The sequence below is a fragment of the Phaethon aethereus genome (assembly GCF_964289735.1).
Source record: "Phaethon aethereus genome assembly, chromosome: 1".
Taxonomy (NCBI): Eukaryota; Metazoa; Chordata; class Aves; order Phaethontiformes; family Phaethontidae; genus Phaethon; species Phaethon aethereus.
The window spans coordinates 2033052-2048325 of record NC_138575.1 but is presented as its reverse complement, the minus strand read 5'-3'; positions in this window follow the sequence as shown (position 1 = coordinate 2048325).

The following is a 15274-nucleotide window of genomic DNA, read 5'->3' as shown; positions in this document are numbered from 1 at the left end:
GCAACCGGTGAGCTCAGGACTGGCCAGGGAAGCCAGTCTAACATGTGAGCCTCCAAGGAAATCTTTTTGTATTTTCTATGATTTAAGACTGGGTTTGGCCCTCCTTGTGCCTTGAGATGAAGAACTAATGCAGTAATTCACTATACCCTCAAGGCGCTAGAGAATCGTTATCATTAGACATCTAAACTATGCATTCATCCCCAGTAAAGCTTGTTGCTTTCAAAGCCTTTGGAGACAAGGAAATTGAAAGGGAATACATAGAATCATAGAATAGTTTGGGTTGGAAGGGACCTTTAAAGGTCATCTAGTCCAACATCTTTAGATGTTTTTTTAAAGAGTTTTGCAAGCTGCAGCATCGCAGTCCAACTTCCAGACCTTCCTTTGTTCAGCACTGGGGTTTTGATTCAGTATGTTGTAAATTTTGGACACAAATTCACTTTTCCTTCATTAAAAGCAAGGAAAACTATCAGTAATATGTTTTTATCTAGGTGCTATGTCCATTATTAATGCTCTTCCAACCTGTGTTACTTCTGGCTCCCACATCATGGGAGTTAGAGTTCTTCCCAACCTCATAGCACTAAGCTTTACTTTCAGTGCACTGCAGGACGTGGGATTTTGAAAATTGGACCTACCTGTCTATTCTATGGAAGAAGTCTTGTGGTCAATGGCCTTTGAAACCACAGCACCCCCTGAGTAAATTGACATGACTTCACATCGGCTCCAACAAGGTTTTGGGAAGTTGCTCCAAGATCCTTTCTGAGAGGGCTAGAAATCTTCTACTACCCTAAACTCTTTTTTCCCACATGAAATATACCCACGTCTGGTTCTCATCCATCTTTTCCTGTGCAATGCTCTTTCTTCCACTGCTTTGCTTTTGCTGTCTCCAAGAGCGTGTTCAGAGAACAGACATGGTGTCTACGTCCATGTTATTTATTGCTCCACCTGTGATTTTTGTTCACTCCTGTTATGGAGATTGATGACATGTCATGCCACAGGATTGGGTCTCCTAGATTAGTGGATGGAAAATTTGTTCCATTATTAGCATAGTCCCTGGCATGGCTTTAGCCCAAGCAAACTATCATGCTCCAAGTAACACACAGGTCCTGTCTGGGGCAAGCATGGACTAAAGACCAGGCAGTGTAGCTATGACTCCTATTTGGGGATGGGGTTATAAAGACAATTTAGCTCTGTGAACAAAAACTATATTGTATCTGTTGGCCTCAAGGCTAGAAGACATTTCCTTGGTCCACTTATTCCGTAGGATAGGCATGGCTTGAGGACTTGCTTTAGTTGACCACATGTGCTGGTTTTGCTGGGATATAGTTAATTTTCTTCATAGTAGCTAGTATGGAACTATGATTTGGATTTGTGCTGAAAACAGTGTCGATGATACAGGGATGTTTTCGTAATTGCTGAGCAGGGCTTACACAGAGTCAAGGTCTTTTCTGCTTCTGATCCCACCCCACCAGCGAGTAGGCTGTGGGGGCACAAGAAGCTGGGAGGGGACACAGCTGGGACAGCTGACCTCAACTGTCCAAAGGGATGTTCCAGACCATACGGCGTCATGCTCAGCATATAAAGCTGGGGGAAGAAGAAGGAAAGGGGGGCATTCGAAGTGATGGCATTTGTCTTCCCAAGTAACTGTTACGTGTGATGGAGCCCTCCTCTCCTGGAGATGGCTGACCACCTGCCTGCCCATGGGAAGTGGTGAGTGAATTCCTTGCTTTGCTTTGCTTCTGTTGTGTGGCTTTTGCTTTACTTATTAAACTGTCTCTATCTCAATCCACAAGTTACCTCACTTTTACCCTTCTGATTCTCTCCCCCCATCTCACCAGAGGGGAGTGAGTGAGTGGCTGTGTGAGGCTTAGTTGCCGGCTGGGGCTAAACCACGGACACCGTGTCGTCAATAATCTCATGTCCTCCTTGTCTGCGTGGGGATCCCACTGGCTCATGGTGGGGCTGTAAAGCAGATGTCCTGCAGGCCAGGGAGCTCTGCAGCAGACCCAGCACACATTTAGCCTTTCTGCAGGCCGGTGTGTGCAGGCTGTTGGCCTGGGGCTGTAATAGCTCAGCAAGACTGCTGCAGCGAGGACACAAGTTTCCTAGTGCTGAAGTCAACCTAAAGTCAAGAGGCCTTGGAGGCAGTAGATTACTGCAAACGTCATGAAAACACGTCAGGGTAGAAGAATGAAATGTTCACTGGGCCTCCACTGACAAAACAATGTCAGTGTCTCAGCTGTTATTAGACCCAAGAGAATCTGTGCCCAAGAGAAAGGACCGGGGAAGACCTGGCTCCATTTGCTCTGAGAAAACTCAATTTATTCTCTTGCTGCTCCATTGCCTGGAATTTTTCCATGTCTGGGTCCTGAGTTCACTTGTGTGGGTGGGGGTAATAAAAAGGGGCCATAGGCAGTCTAGACAGAGGTGGCCTCCTGAAGGCAATCAATCTTCATTAAACAGGCCAGAGCCCAGCATCTGGGAGATGAGCTAGAAAATGAGCTATCTCTGGGTAGCACTGCATTTAACCCTTCAGCTAGCAGTACAGCAGCTCCCTCGTACCTTTTTTTTTACCAAAATGAACAATTTGAGATGTATTTCCTCTTTTGTACCAGGCATTTATGGTGGGGCTTTCACACTGGCGAGGGTGGATGGATTATGGATGATCCTTGTTTGCCTCGAGATGAGGGGTGGAGAATTGGGAGAACGGTTTGAAGGCAATGGGAAAACTGGTGGGGGTTTCTCAGCAGGGCTGTGCTTGCTCCTAGTATCCTCTCCAGTTGTATGTGAATTACAGTCAGCCCCTTGTCTCTGGGCTCATGGTAAAGCTTCCCTGCAGTTCAGCCACAAGGGAAACCTGTTTTCTGACCATCTGGAGACTCAAGCCCTAGCCATCATCTCTGACCCATATGGGAGAGAGCTAAGCTCAGCTCTCTCGGGGTACCAGCCACGCTGTGCTCTTGTGAACTTTGCTTAGCTGCAAGGTCTCTGAGAAGGGGCTGATGCCAGGCAGACTCTGGGGACTTCCAGGGGCTCGAAGTATTTGCATTTGTTGCTGGGTTAACATGACATTTGCATTTATTGCTGGGCCAAGGTCTGGGTTGAACTGAGCTGCCCTCTGTGTTACGAGATGCTCATGTGGATCTTCCAGATTTCTTCAGTCTCTCCATGAGCACAGGCACTTCTGTACTATCCAGGTTGCACTGTTGGTACTTAAATATTATTTCTGATCTTGCCGTTGATATACTGACAAATGTTCCCAAGCCTTAGAGAAGGCAGCAGTGATATGGAAGAAATAGGCAACGTTTCTCCGAGATTTTAAAAACTTTTAGTGTTTCTTCTTATACAAGAATTGAGTGGCAACAAATGAAACAAGCAGGATGGAGGTTGAAAACTAATGAAAGGACATAACATTTTCATGCAGCATGTAGTAAAACTGTGGAACTCATTGCCACAGGACATTTGGAATGCTAAAAATTTAAATGGTTTCCAAAGTAAGAAGATTCATAGAAGAAAAGTTTGTGCAGGGTACTGAACGAAAAGACATTTCCAAGATGCAATCTGTGCCTCAGAAAGTCCCTAAGCTTTAGGTCACTGAAGGCTGGAAAGATGGAGATGTCTCCATGTGCTTGTTGTGCTCTTACACTCTTGTTAACCATCTGATGTTGACCACTGTAGGAAGTGAACACTGCACTGAATGCCATGACCTAATACCGCAGCTCTCATGTCTGTCTACATACTTTGCTCACAACATCTGCTGTCTTTGCATAAATATTTCACTGGCACCAGCTGCAGCTCTCTGGCAGAATGAGAGTCAGCAGGGTTGACTGTCAACTATCTTAGTTTTCCTAGAGTCTGCAGGATTTTCAGTGTGTCCTCCAGAGATGCTGGAGTTTTCATCTTCCCTTTTCAAGCTCTGTCTCAGTCTTTGGCGAGGCTTCAGAGGAAGAAGCAGTCTGAAATGCGTTACGGGTGCGTGGGTTGCCAAATTTCAGATGGTCCCCTTTCATTTTGTCTCCTATGGACAAGGTAAGTGAAAATGGAAGAGCTATTTTGTAGTCACTGTGAGTCACAGTCCAAAGTGAGGAGATGAGACAGTGTGACTCTCATTTTGATTCAGACTACTGCAAAAAATATTGCAAAGGGGGAAAGTGAGGGCTATTCTGTAACTTGTTATTGTCTCTGTGCTGGACCTTTATATTGTGACCTTCTAAAGAATTTTCAGTTTTGTAAATCCTACTTTTTGCAAACCATATTTGAAAAAGGGCAAAAAAGAGGAGAGCTGTGAGGTCGCCTAAATATTCTTTGGGACGCTTGGATTCAGGAGATGTGTGCTGGGCATGATGCATATTTAGGGATAATTTGCCTGCCTCTCCCCATTAGATCTAATCCTGCACTGTAATATGTACAGGATAGATAAAATCTGAAGTAGAAGCTTAAAATCTCATGTATAAGAGTGGCTATAATTATTCTTAATGATCACTGTCTATTCTTTCTCTTCGCATACGTCAGAATTGCAATCTATGTACAGCTCTCAGCTGCACCTGGCTTGCAGTTGGGGTCCTATACTAATGTTGTATTAGGTGGCTGTCATCAAGGCTGTGATAGCGCAGGGGCTGGCAAGTAAGCAGGGTCCCCAGCTGGGGGTGGAACCAAGCCAAACCCACCAGTCTGCCCTGGAGCCATTCGGCATGCCCAGTCTACCTGTGCCCTACTGAGGAGTGGTGGGAGGCCAGGGACGGTGGTGCCATCCCCCACCCTTCAGCCATGCAAGGTATGTGGCCAAACAGCTCTTGACCATGTGGAGAGTCTGATATGTGGCACCTAGTTTTATCCTGACCCATTTCTTTCTCTTCTAAAGTAGCAGTCTCAGCCTGATGGTGTTTCATGACATATATGGCTTTTATCCCTCTTTTCACCTCTATGGTCTATTTAATTCCCTGTAGCACAGCCACAAACACTTCTTTGCATGGTAGAGGGACACCAAGAACCATGCAGTGACCCCAGGAAGGGTTGATAACAGAGGACACCCTTTCTCTGTTCAAGAAACATAGACAAGAAGGCAAGAAGCCATTTTTTCTTTTCCCTCTCAACTTCCTTTAATTCTGACAATATGATGCAGAATAAAGTGGCATTTGACCACATGCAGGTTGGAGGGAACATTAGTTTGGCTGATGGGTTTTGGGGTGCTTTTAGAGCATGTCCTCATCAGTCTCTATGTTAAGGCACCGCTACCTTTGCTCCTAATAATTTAGTTTCTTGATGCTGTAGACATGCCAGTATCTGGGAAAGCTATTCACTCCTGCGTATGGGAGTGCAGCATCTGTCAGTAAACTTGATAGCTGACTTGTAGCCCTCCTTGCCAAGGTAAATTATCTGTAGATCAATCACTTTGAGTTTACTGTTACCTTTAAGTGCTTCCACAAGATCGTCAGGTTGCAGGTGTGTATGTGCAAGTGTAAAATAGAAATGCCAGCCCAGGTGAAAGGTGAAGATTTGCTCCTTCTGAGAGACATCTTGAGTGAATGCAGCTATGACAGGAATCTGCTGTGCTTTGGGGCTCCCTTTTGCTGCTGGAAAAATGAATAGTGCTGAGCAGAGCTACCCAACCTGGCTATCTGACCACTTGGGCATCCTTTCACTAGTTATACCTCGGCAGGCTGGGCACTGAAGGCTCCTCTTTGCTCACTGTGCAGAGGCGTGAGTATCGGGGTTGCTCTTGGGATGCACTAAAAAGCTTTTTCTTTTCTTGCTTTGTGCATTGTAGGTACTTTTATCTGAGAAAAAAATACGATGATGATTTTTAGGTAGGGCTTTGCTTGCTTTCTAGAATACAAGGGACTGCACAGCACTGCCCTATACACTCACTCACTCCTACAAGGACTTTGTACACTCCTGCTGCCCACGCTTTTCCCTCTGTGTTTGTGTTTGTGCTCCCACATCCATTTGTGCTTCCAGACTCATGAACCCATGTGGAAACCACTGTCCTGCAGACACAGCTCTTGAACAGTCCCACTACAAGGGCAAGGATCTTCCTGCTGAAGACAGAAAATCTGCCTTTGTTACACTATGGAAAGAAAATCCTCTGTTAGCTCTTAGCCTGCAAAGGACATTAGCACCAAAGTGCTTAATGGTCTGGGAATGATGCTCCGTAGCCCAAAATTGTAGTGTTTTATCCTGCTTTCTTGTCATTGCCACCAGGTTAGACATCTCCAGGCAGGCTGCCATACTGACAATTCATGGGTAGTTAAGCCCAGCCTAATACATCACCCACCCTAACCAGCTGTACTGGAAGGGGCTTGATGCTCCCTACTGCAACATCAGTCTGGGTCAGTAAAAGCCCAGAGGGAGCAGGGACAGGACAGCTGGACAGTGGTGCAACTGTCTTGCATGATATATTAGCCATGCTGGCCATCAGTAGTGGTTGGGGTAAAGCCCGCTTCAGGGCTTTCCAGGTAATTTTATGCCTGAATGAAGTTCAGTGGGTATTGCCCACAAGAACAAGGACACTAATTGCAAGGATGCTACTCACCAATTTGTGGGATTGTATTTAGCCCAGTGACTCCCAACACAACATCTTTGAAGGGTGAAGGGTTCTGTTCCATGTCCCACTTCAGATGAAAAAGAGGCTCGTTTCTTCTACACCTGTTCGCAAAATTGCATAAACTTCTGGAACTCATCTAAAACTCAGCTGAGACACAGAATTTTAAAAAGTCTGCCCTAAATAATGAAAAATATGATCAAATTACATATGACTTGTGTCAGAAGCAGTTTGGCAGTGCATCCTACTGCCTTCGACTCCTGATAATTAAGCTGACAGGTCCATTTTTGAATGACCAGGCATGCTTCATCCTTTTCAACATCGGATCATGTTGGAAACAGAATCTCCTTCAGCCACCATTCATTTGGGGATCTTGATGGATAAGGGCAAACCATCAGAGTTCTCACTAATACTTGGGGGGAGTTTGGTGATCTTACTAATTGGTCCATATCCAGCTGGAGATGTTTGGAAGTTATTTCTTTGTGTTCAGTGAACTCAGGAAAGTACTTCCCAGGCAAGCTATAATCTACCACATATTTTACCCCCTATTCTTCTGATCTGGCAGCTGCTGTCATTTTTAAGACCCGTGGAGCTTTGTGGGTGGTGACCACTGGGAATTGAAAGACAGTGACTTTCTGGACTTGAAGCATCTTGCAAGATTGGGACAAGCATTTGTATCTGAGTTAGAGAAGGTCTTACTTCTGCTTCTTACTTCTGCAGTGTGCCTGCATTGCCTTGCTAAAAGGCTGGATGAGCAGAGTAGGTGCATACCATAGCCACATCCTCATCTGGTGAAAACTGCCCAACTGCTTCAGATTAGATGTCCCTAACAGCACAACACCAGGAAGCACAAAATGCTGCCATCACATGAGGAAACATCGTGTTACGCTCCCTGCATAGGAGGAGTAAGATCTGAGGACTTACCACCTCTTCACTGCCATGTTTCCAATTTCTAACATCCGCCGTGTGTCTGATTGCCTGACGTGAGAGTGAACTCGGCTACCAAATGGTGCTAGTAATTGAAATGGAATGTGTGACCAGTACAACAGAGACTCCAGCCCAGCTTTCCCAGTCCCATCTTGCTGTGGTATCCTGATGGCAAAGGAATATATCCCAGCAGGGTATTTCCCTGTACCTCCTGCAGAATATTCAGCTGCAGTCAGTGAAATGTGTTCTGTGTTATTTCTGAGGGGTAGGCATGAGGGAGATCTCTGTTTCTTCTGATCGGGCTTAATTTCATTTATTTAGTAACTTCTTGTTTAGAGGACCTTTTTTTTTTTTTTAATCTCAAGGCATTTTTTCTGGCCGGCATAGGTACATGTGCCTTTCACATTGTGGGATTTAATTGAACAAGTGGTTCCTAATTAATTGGAAATTTAATAAGGGGTATTTCTGCTCCGTGGTGTCCCAAGTAATGTTGCCTTCACTGTTGAGTTTTCCCTTCTGTCTGGTTTCTCTAGGACCTACATGCTGATTTTTCCTGTAGTTGGGGTGTTTGGACCAAGACACTGCCAGACTCCTCTGCCTGCTGATTTCTGTGAAATTTGGGTTGGAATTTTGTAGGAAAGATTAGCAAAACTCCAAATATATAAACGTACAGATGGGCTGACCGTATTTGCTTTGTTCCCACAGGCAAATCATGCTAACAGTGTTTTCAAAGGTTGTGGTATTGAGGAAAGACTTGGGCCCCTTTAGCGACAGCAGAAAGGGATGGATAAGACGCATGAAGATGTCTTTGCAGGTGTCTTTAACAGAGAAAGCAAAGGAATGGTCTCTTGAGCTCCAGGTGATACTGCAAGGCTGGAATGGGGAGGGAAACACAAGGTTCCCTGTGGGAAAAGGGAGATCGTGCTGGGATCTCCCAGATCTCTACAGAGCATCCTGATGGCTTCCAGGCAGCATGTGGGTACTTCCAGAGAGATCCATATGCCAATATGGAGGTCTGGCTTAGCATCACAGGAGATAAATATCCTCCTCTTCTCCATAATAAAACCAGCAGCACCAAGAGACGCTTCACGTTGGCACTACACGTAATTTGCTGGAGGCCCGTTCAGGCAGTGGTTCTTCACACTTCTTATCTCTCACCTTTCCAGCAAAAGGAGTGATTGTGGTGGCACTGGTTTGAAGGCACAAACCATTTCCATATATTTCATATTGTATTGGGTTTGTGTGGCCAGGGTTTTGGTAGTGGGGGGAGCTGCAGGGGCGGCTTCTGTGAGAGACTGCCAGAAGCTTCCCCCATGTCCGACAGAGCCAACGCCAGCCGGTTCCAAGACGGACCCGCCGCTGGCCACAGCCGGGCCCATCGGTGACGGCAGCAGCGCTTCTGGGGAACAGACTGAAGAACGGGAAAAACTGGCAACGGCAACTGCAGCCGGAGAGAGGAGCGAGACCATGTGAGAGGGGCAGCCCTGCAGCCCCCGGCCCGGGGCAGGAGTGGCAGGAGGGCTCCAGGCGCCGGAGCAGAGGGTCCCCGGCAGCCCCTGGGAAGCCCACGAGGAGGCCGGCTGTGCCCCTGCGGCCATGGAGCTCCACAGGGGAGCAGATCTGCACCCGCACCCGGGGAGGGCCCCACGCCGGGGCAGGGGGATGCCCGAAGGAGGCCGTGACCCCGTGGGCAGCCCGCGCTGGGGCCGGCTCCTGGCAGGGCCTGTGGCCCCGTGGGGAGAGAGAGGAGCCCCGGCTGGAGCAGGTTTGCTGGCAGGACCTGGGACCCCGCGGAGGCCAGGCTGGAGCGGCCTGTTCCTGAAGGACAGCACCCGTGGGGGGACCCAGGCTGGAGCAGCCTGTTCCTGAAGGATGGCACCTGTGGGGGGACACAGGCTGGAGCAGCCTGTTCCTGAAGGATGGCACCCGCGGGGGGACCCAGGCTGGAGCAGCTCGTGAAGAACTGCAGCCCGTGGGAAGGACTCACACTGGAGAAGTCCGTGGAGGACGGTCTCCAGTGGGAGGGACCCCAGGCTGGAGCAGGGCAGAGGGTGAGGAGTCCTCCCCGTGAGGAGGAAGGAGCAGCAGAGACAGTGTGTGATGGACTGACCACAGCCCCCATTCCCCATCCCCCTGCGCCGCCAGGGGGAGGAGGGAGAGAAATGGGGAGTGAAGCTGAGCCCGAGAAGAAGGGAGGGGTGTGGGGAAGGGGTTTTAAGATTTGGTTTTATCTCTCATTATCCTACTCTGGTTTGATTGGCAAATTAATTTGATTTCCCCAAGTTGAGTCTGTTTTGCTTGTGACTAATTGGTGAGTGATCTCTCCCTGTCCTTATCTTGGCTGACAAGCTTTTCATTTCATTCATCCGTCCAGCTGAGGAGGGGAGTGATAGAGCAGCTTTGGCGGGTACGTGGCGTCCAGCCAGGGTCAACCCACCACACATACATGGCTCTAAGGGTCTGCTGTGGTCATTCTTGGTGGTCAGTGCTTGCTGAGTTGCTATCATGGAATACCAGACAGGGGAACATCAGTGCCCAACGGTGTGGGTTTTGTTCAGTACACTCATAGTTTCAATAGTGGCACTTCATAAGCTGCTGTGCAGCAGTTGCAGTGGTATATGGATCATTGCTCTCCAGTTCAGGTTGTTGGTATGGAAATCGGTGGCCCTTTATATCTGTATAAGGCAAGTCTGGCACCCTATAGGTCTGAGACTGAAAAGAAAGCCGCTTTAGCTGGCGAACCTGATATGCTCTAAGGAGAGAAAATTTGTCTGTGAAGTCTACCCACAAAACCCTCAAAAAAAAAATCTCTGCTGTGTGATGTTAGCCTGGATCCAGAGGTGACAGTCCATCAGAGTCACTGATGTTTCATGAGGATCTGGTTTGGCCCAGCATGCACTCTACTGATGTGATAACGCTTCTGACTCGTCACAAGGTGCTGCACAGCCTGCCTGCGTCCAGACAGCGTTTGGAGGCCATAGCAGGGCGAGGTCTCTTTCCCTTTGAGCAGCCTTCCTAACAGATACTGGGGGACCATTCCTCCTTGGTCCATCACCTATCTGCAGGTGGTATCTTAGCCACTGGATTCCCCTCATATGGGGCATCAAATAGTTGATAGATGCTAATGGATTTCAGGTGTGAGCAGAAGCGAACTGGAAGTCCAGAGAGCAGATATTTCATAACCCCTTGGCAGCCCCCAGAGCCACACTACAGTTGCTTTAATAGCCTGAGCCTAAGCAGAAAGGTTACGAGAAGAAAGTATGTACCGGCTGTTTTGACTGCTGCCTGTTGAAAACATCTCAGGCTAGCCTGTGACCTGGCACAGGCTGGAAGTGGTTGATTTGGTTCATGTGCTCCAAACAATGCACGGGGAAGATGTAAGGTATTAAAATGTTGAACCTTATATTTTTGCGGGTTTTCTTCTTCTGCTTTCAGTCGTCATCTTGACTCACCTCTCTCGCTGTGCGGTTTTGCCAAGGACTGGAAGACGTGGTGTGTTGCCCTGAGGTAGGGCTGGCTGTGATTTCAAACACCTGGTGCCTCCAGCCCTCTCTCCCTCAAAAGCAGAGCTCTGAGCAGGGATTACTGTGAAACTTGGCAGAAGAATGGTAGACTTTTTTGTGTTGATGATGAGCAAAGTGGGACATGAGCAGTTGAACCTGGTGTAAGTTGTGGGAGGTGGTTGCTCAGATGCTTCCAATGGGGACCATACCCTCAGCTGATGAAACCTTAACATCTGTTGGTTGCAATCAGGATGCACCAGGCTGTGGGTGCTGGATTGAGTATCTTGCACAAATTTGAGGACAAACACAACCTCCCTCCCCATCCCGCAGGGACCGGCTTCTTGGTGAGTCACTTCCCAACCCTTTTCCAGGGTATATGTGAAGACAGTGAGATGTATGACACTTCTCACCACTTCCATCGGTATGTCCTAGAACAAAGAAGAGGCTCTGAGGTCTTGGAGTAATCAGGTGTTTAATACTTTCCTTTCTGGCTTGGGAATGGCAGGGGCTGCGTGCTACTGAAATGCGTGGTTTGACAGGGAAGATAAATGGACTTGCTGAGCAACATTAAATATAAAAGCCCAGGAGCTCCCCTGTTTCTCCCTGCGTCTCCAAATTGAATTTCAAAGCTGTAATTTTAAGCTGGCGTGGGACAGGTATGGATGGAAAGGTTGTCAAGTACAGGCAGCATCTGCTGCTCGAGGGGGAAGGAGTAAAATGTGATCTCTGTGAATGGAGAGCCCTGGGCTGAGGTTTAACACACCAGCACATGCCTCCTTTGCAAGAAATACACATAAAAAGGTTAAAAAAACCACCCTGCAGGTTGAGTAAGGAGGGGTGAATGCTGTGCTTAGCAGTGTGTCCTTGAAGCAAATAAGGCTAATTGCACCTTTGGACTGCATTAGGAAGAGTGAAGCCAGCAGGGCCAGGGAAGAGATCCTGCCCCTCTGGCACTTGTGAGATGGCATTTGGAGTGCAACGTCCAGTTTCAGGCTCCCCAGTACAGGAAGGTAGTTGATATACTGGAGTGAGTCCAGTGGAGGTCACTGAGATGATCGGGGGCTGGAGAGCATGACGTGCAAGGAGGTGCCTGGAGATTTCAGTGCATTCAGCTTGGAGAAGGGGTCAGGCAGGTGGTCCTCTGGGGCTCATTTCCCAACTGAAACTGTGATTTTACAATTCAGTGACATCTGACCAGTCCTTCAGCTGCGCTGCATTGCCCATCAGAGCAAGCACTGAGCTCGCAGGGCCCCGTGCAGCAGACGAGCTGTGTGTCTGTCTCTTCTCCCACCGACTCCTTGGGCAACTTTGTGCTAATGGGGCATAACAGGACTCCCAGCATATCCAGTGTCCTGGGCAAGAGTCATCCTTCTCTGCCCTATAACGGAGTCTCTTATCAGGTCCCAGGCATCCAAAATTGTAACTCGAGCCACCAGAGATGATATTATCTTTAAAATCATGCTTTTTTAGAAATGAAGCTGGGTCTGTAACACCTCAGCGCATTAGGCTCAGGAGTTTAGATGCTGCAAAGGGAAAAGTGAGTGCTGTGTGGCTGCTTTCTGAAAGGATCATTTTCCTTTATTTGCTTTAAAGTGACTTAAGTTGGAAGTGTTTTATCAGATAGGGGGTGGATGATGTTCTTTAAGAGAAACTGAAATGTTTCAAGCTGTGCTCCACACGTATTTCTTTTGGAAAATTCTGGTTTGCAGGCAGGGGAATTTTGAAATGGCTCAAAATTTGAAATCCTCCCAAGGAACAGGGTAGGATACCACTAGATAAAGAGGCCGTGGACCACTGCTTCTGCGTGATGCGCGTACGTGTACACACGTGGGGACACCAGTGGTCCGCTGGTGCTTTGCTGCTTTCTGCGGGAGCTGTCGCATATCGCAGCAGCGGCATCTCTGTGAACATGTGGCCTGAACATGTAAATATTTACTGTATTTTCAGGTTCTGGATTATTGCTCCAGGCCTCCAGAAGCCTCTGCAGGCGGGCTGAGGTCTGCCCGAATTCCCGAGACAGAACTACAAGCCGTATGTATGTCTCAGCTGCCCGGTGGCACCTCTTACAGCACTAAATGCCTGTTTTAAGCAAAGGCACCAAACCCACTGTGTCTTAACAAGTTGTTGGGCATCAGCCAAGCCTAAATGCCTGTGTGTGTATTCCTAAATGCCTGTGTATGATCCTGCACTGCCCATGGCCAGTACGATTTAAAGCAGATGACCTCATACCTCTTCCCCTCTGCCTCTAAAACATCATTTTTCCCCTTGCATATATACTGGCCTAGGAGCATTTTCTTGCTGAAAGGCTTCCCCTCTGCTTGTGCATTGTATTTTGTTAAACCACACTAATTTGATTATGGATCCAAGCCCTTAATCTCCCCATCTGTACAACATACAGCTATTTAATGTTATTTTGCTTAAAATACATAACATTTCTGCATGTTTAAAGCAGATAGTATTGCAGGTGCTCGTGTAGATGTGGGCAGAGTCAAGGCGAAGTTTTTGGCTGGGTCTCTGCACTTCATTGTCTGGTTGGTGCTTATAGGCTTAACTTGTAGGTACTTACAGGCTTAACCACAGTTGAGTTCTTTGAAGGCTTTTCTTTGATTTATTTCCTCTTTTATTTAGTAAATGGTAAAAAGGGAAGAGGCAAATTTTGAACACATTTTTGACTAACGGCAAATGGCTTGAAATAAGCAGCTACACGTGATTTTATTCTATTACAAAAAGCAGGACAGGCAAAATTGCTGCTGAATTGTAAGCAAAGGGTCACCCTGCTCTGCAATTACCATGGTCCCTAATGCACTGAATTGCAAATCATATCCCTTCCTGGAGCGTAATACTATCTGGCTCTGCGTGCCAGACTAAAATGAGCTCATAGAGCAAAGCAGGCTGAGAAAACAGCTTTCAGAAGAGACGGGAAAATGGTCTTAATCTCCAGCCTGAGTGGGAAAGTAATCAGCCTCGGTTCCTTAACTCTGCAAGGAAGACCTTTGTACAACAGCAAGGGGCAAAGGTACCGCTTGCAAACAGTGCTGTATTAACAGCTTCTCTGCTGGGTGTTGCTGTGCTGCTGGAGGATGTTTTCAGGGACTGTTGTCCCGTTGGTTTCAGGATGGGAACATCTACAAATGATAGATTTCCCTGTCCTGGACTCAAAAATGTGCTTTGAAATGGCAAGTGGAAATGTATCACATGGATAAAACTTTAAATATTTCAACTCTTCTGATTTTTGCTCCAGCCAAAGTTACATTTTTTTAACAGTAGAGTTTTGCCCAAATTTGTCCTGCTGCCTGGATGGAGTGACCCAAACTGAACAGCAGTTCTGCCAGCAGTCCTGGCAGCAATGAGGTTTCTGAACGGGACTCCTCATTGAAATGGGGTGAGTCCAGACCTCGCTGCCACAGTCTGGCAGCATTGATGGTTTCTGCAACCATGATGCATAGCTGTCTCCAGAGCACAAATTCTCTTGAACTTCTCTTTTTTGGCATTTTGCTTCCCATAGGGGCCATCTTTGCTAGGACGGCTCCACTGGGAGCTGACCAGGACCGAGGCAAAGACCTCTTGGTCTAAAAAGCATTGCATAGTTGAGAGGCCATGACTGTTGGGTTGGAAATTTGGAGCTCAGTCTGCTTCAGTGCTCAGATACCAAAAAGAGGTCACTTCTTCATCCTTGGCAATATTTTTGCCACCTGCTCACCGTGCCTACTTGGACTGTATCTCTGAATTGCAATGCAGCTCTGCACCAGTATCCCCAGTAAGCTCTGGGACTGGCAGCCATACATCCCAACCTGGCAATTAGTGATACAGGTCTGCTGCTTCTGTTTTTGGAGTCAGTGTCTCTGGATGCTACACTGTGATGTATCCACTGGTTCAGAGCTACCAGGAGATTTGCCCCCCAGCTCTGCACGGTATGATAGAGATTTGCCTTTATTTTCCTGGACACGCATGCTTCAGGGTCCCCAGCGAAGCACTGTAACAGCTATTTCTGTTTTTTAAAAAGAAAAAACACTTTTCCTGTGAGTTTTATGTCATCCTAAATTTAGAAAACCTAAGAGGTACTAATGGTCAAAAGGTCATTTGCATGATTTTTCTTTTTTTTTTTTTAATTGATGAATACTACAGAGTGGGAAAATTTAAAGTTGTTTGCAATATATCCTGTCCAGGGCACAAAATGAGGGTCATGCTTTGATAAGTACCGGTGTCACATACCAAACCTCTGGCTCCTTTAACTAATCTGTCTGTGCATGCTTGCCCTGGTATCCCATGGTGAGTGGCTGCATTTGGTTTCACGCTGGAGATCAAA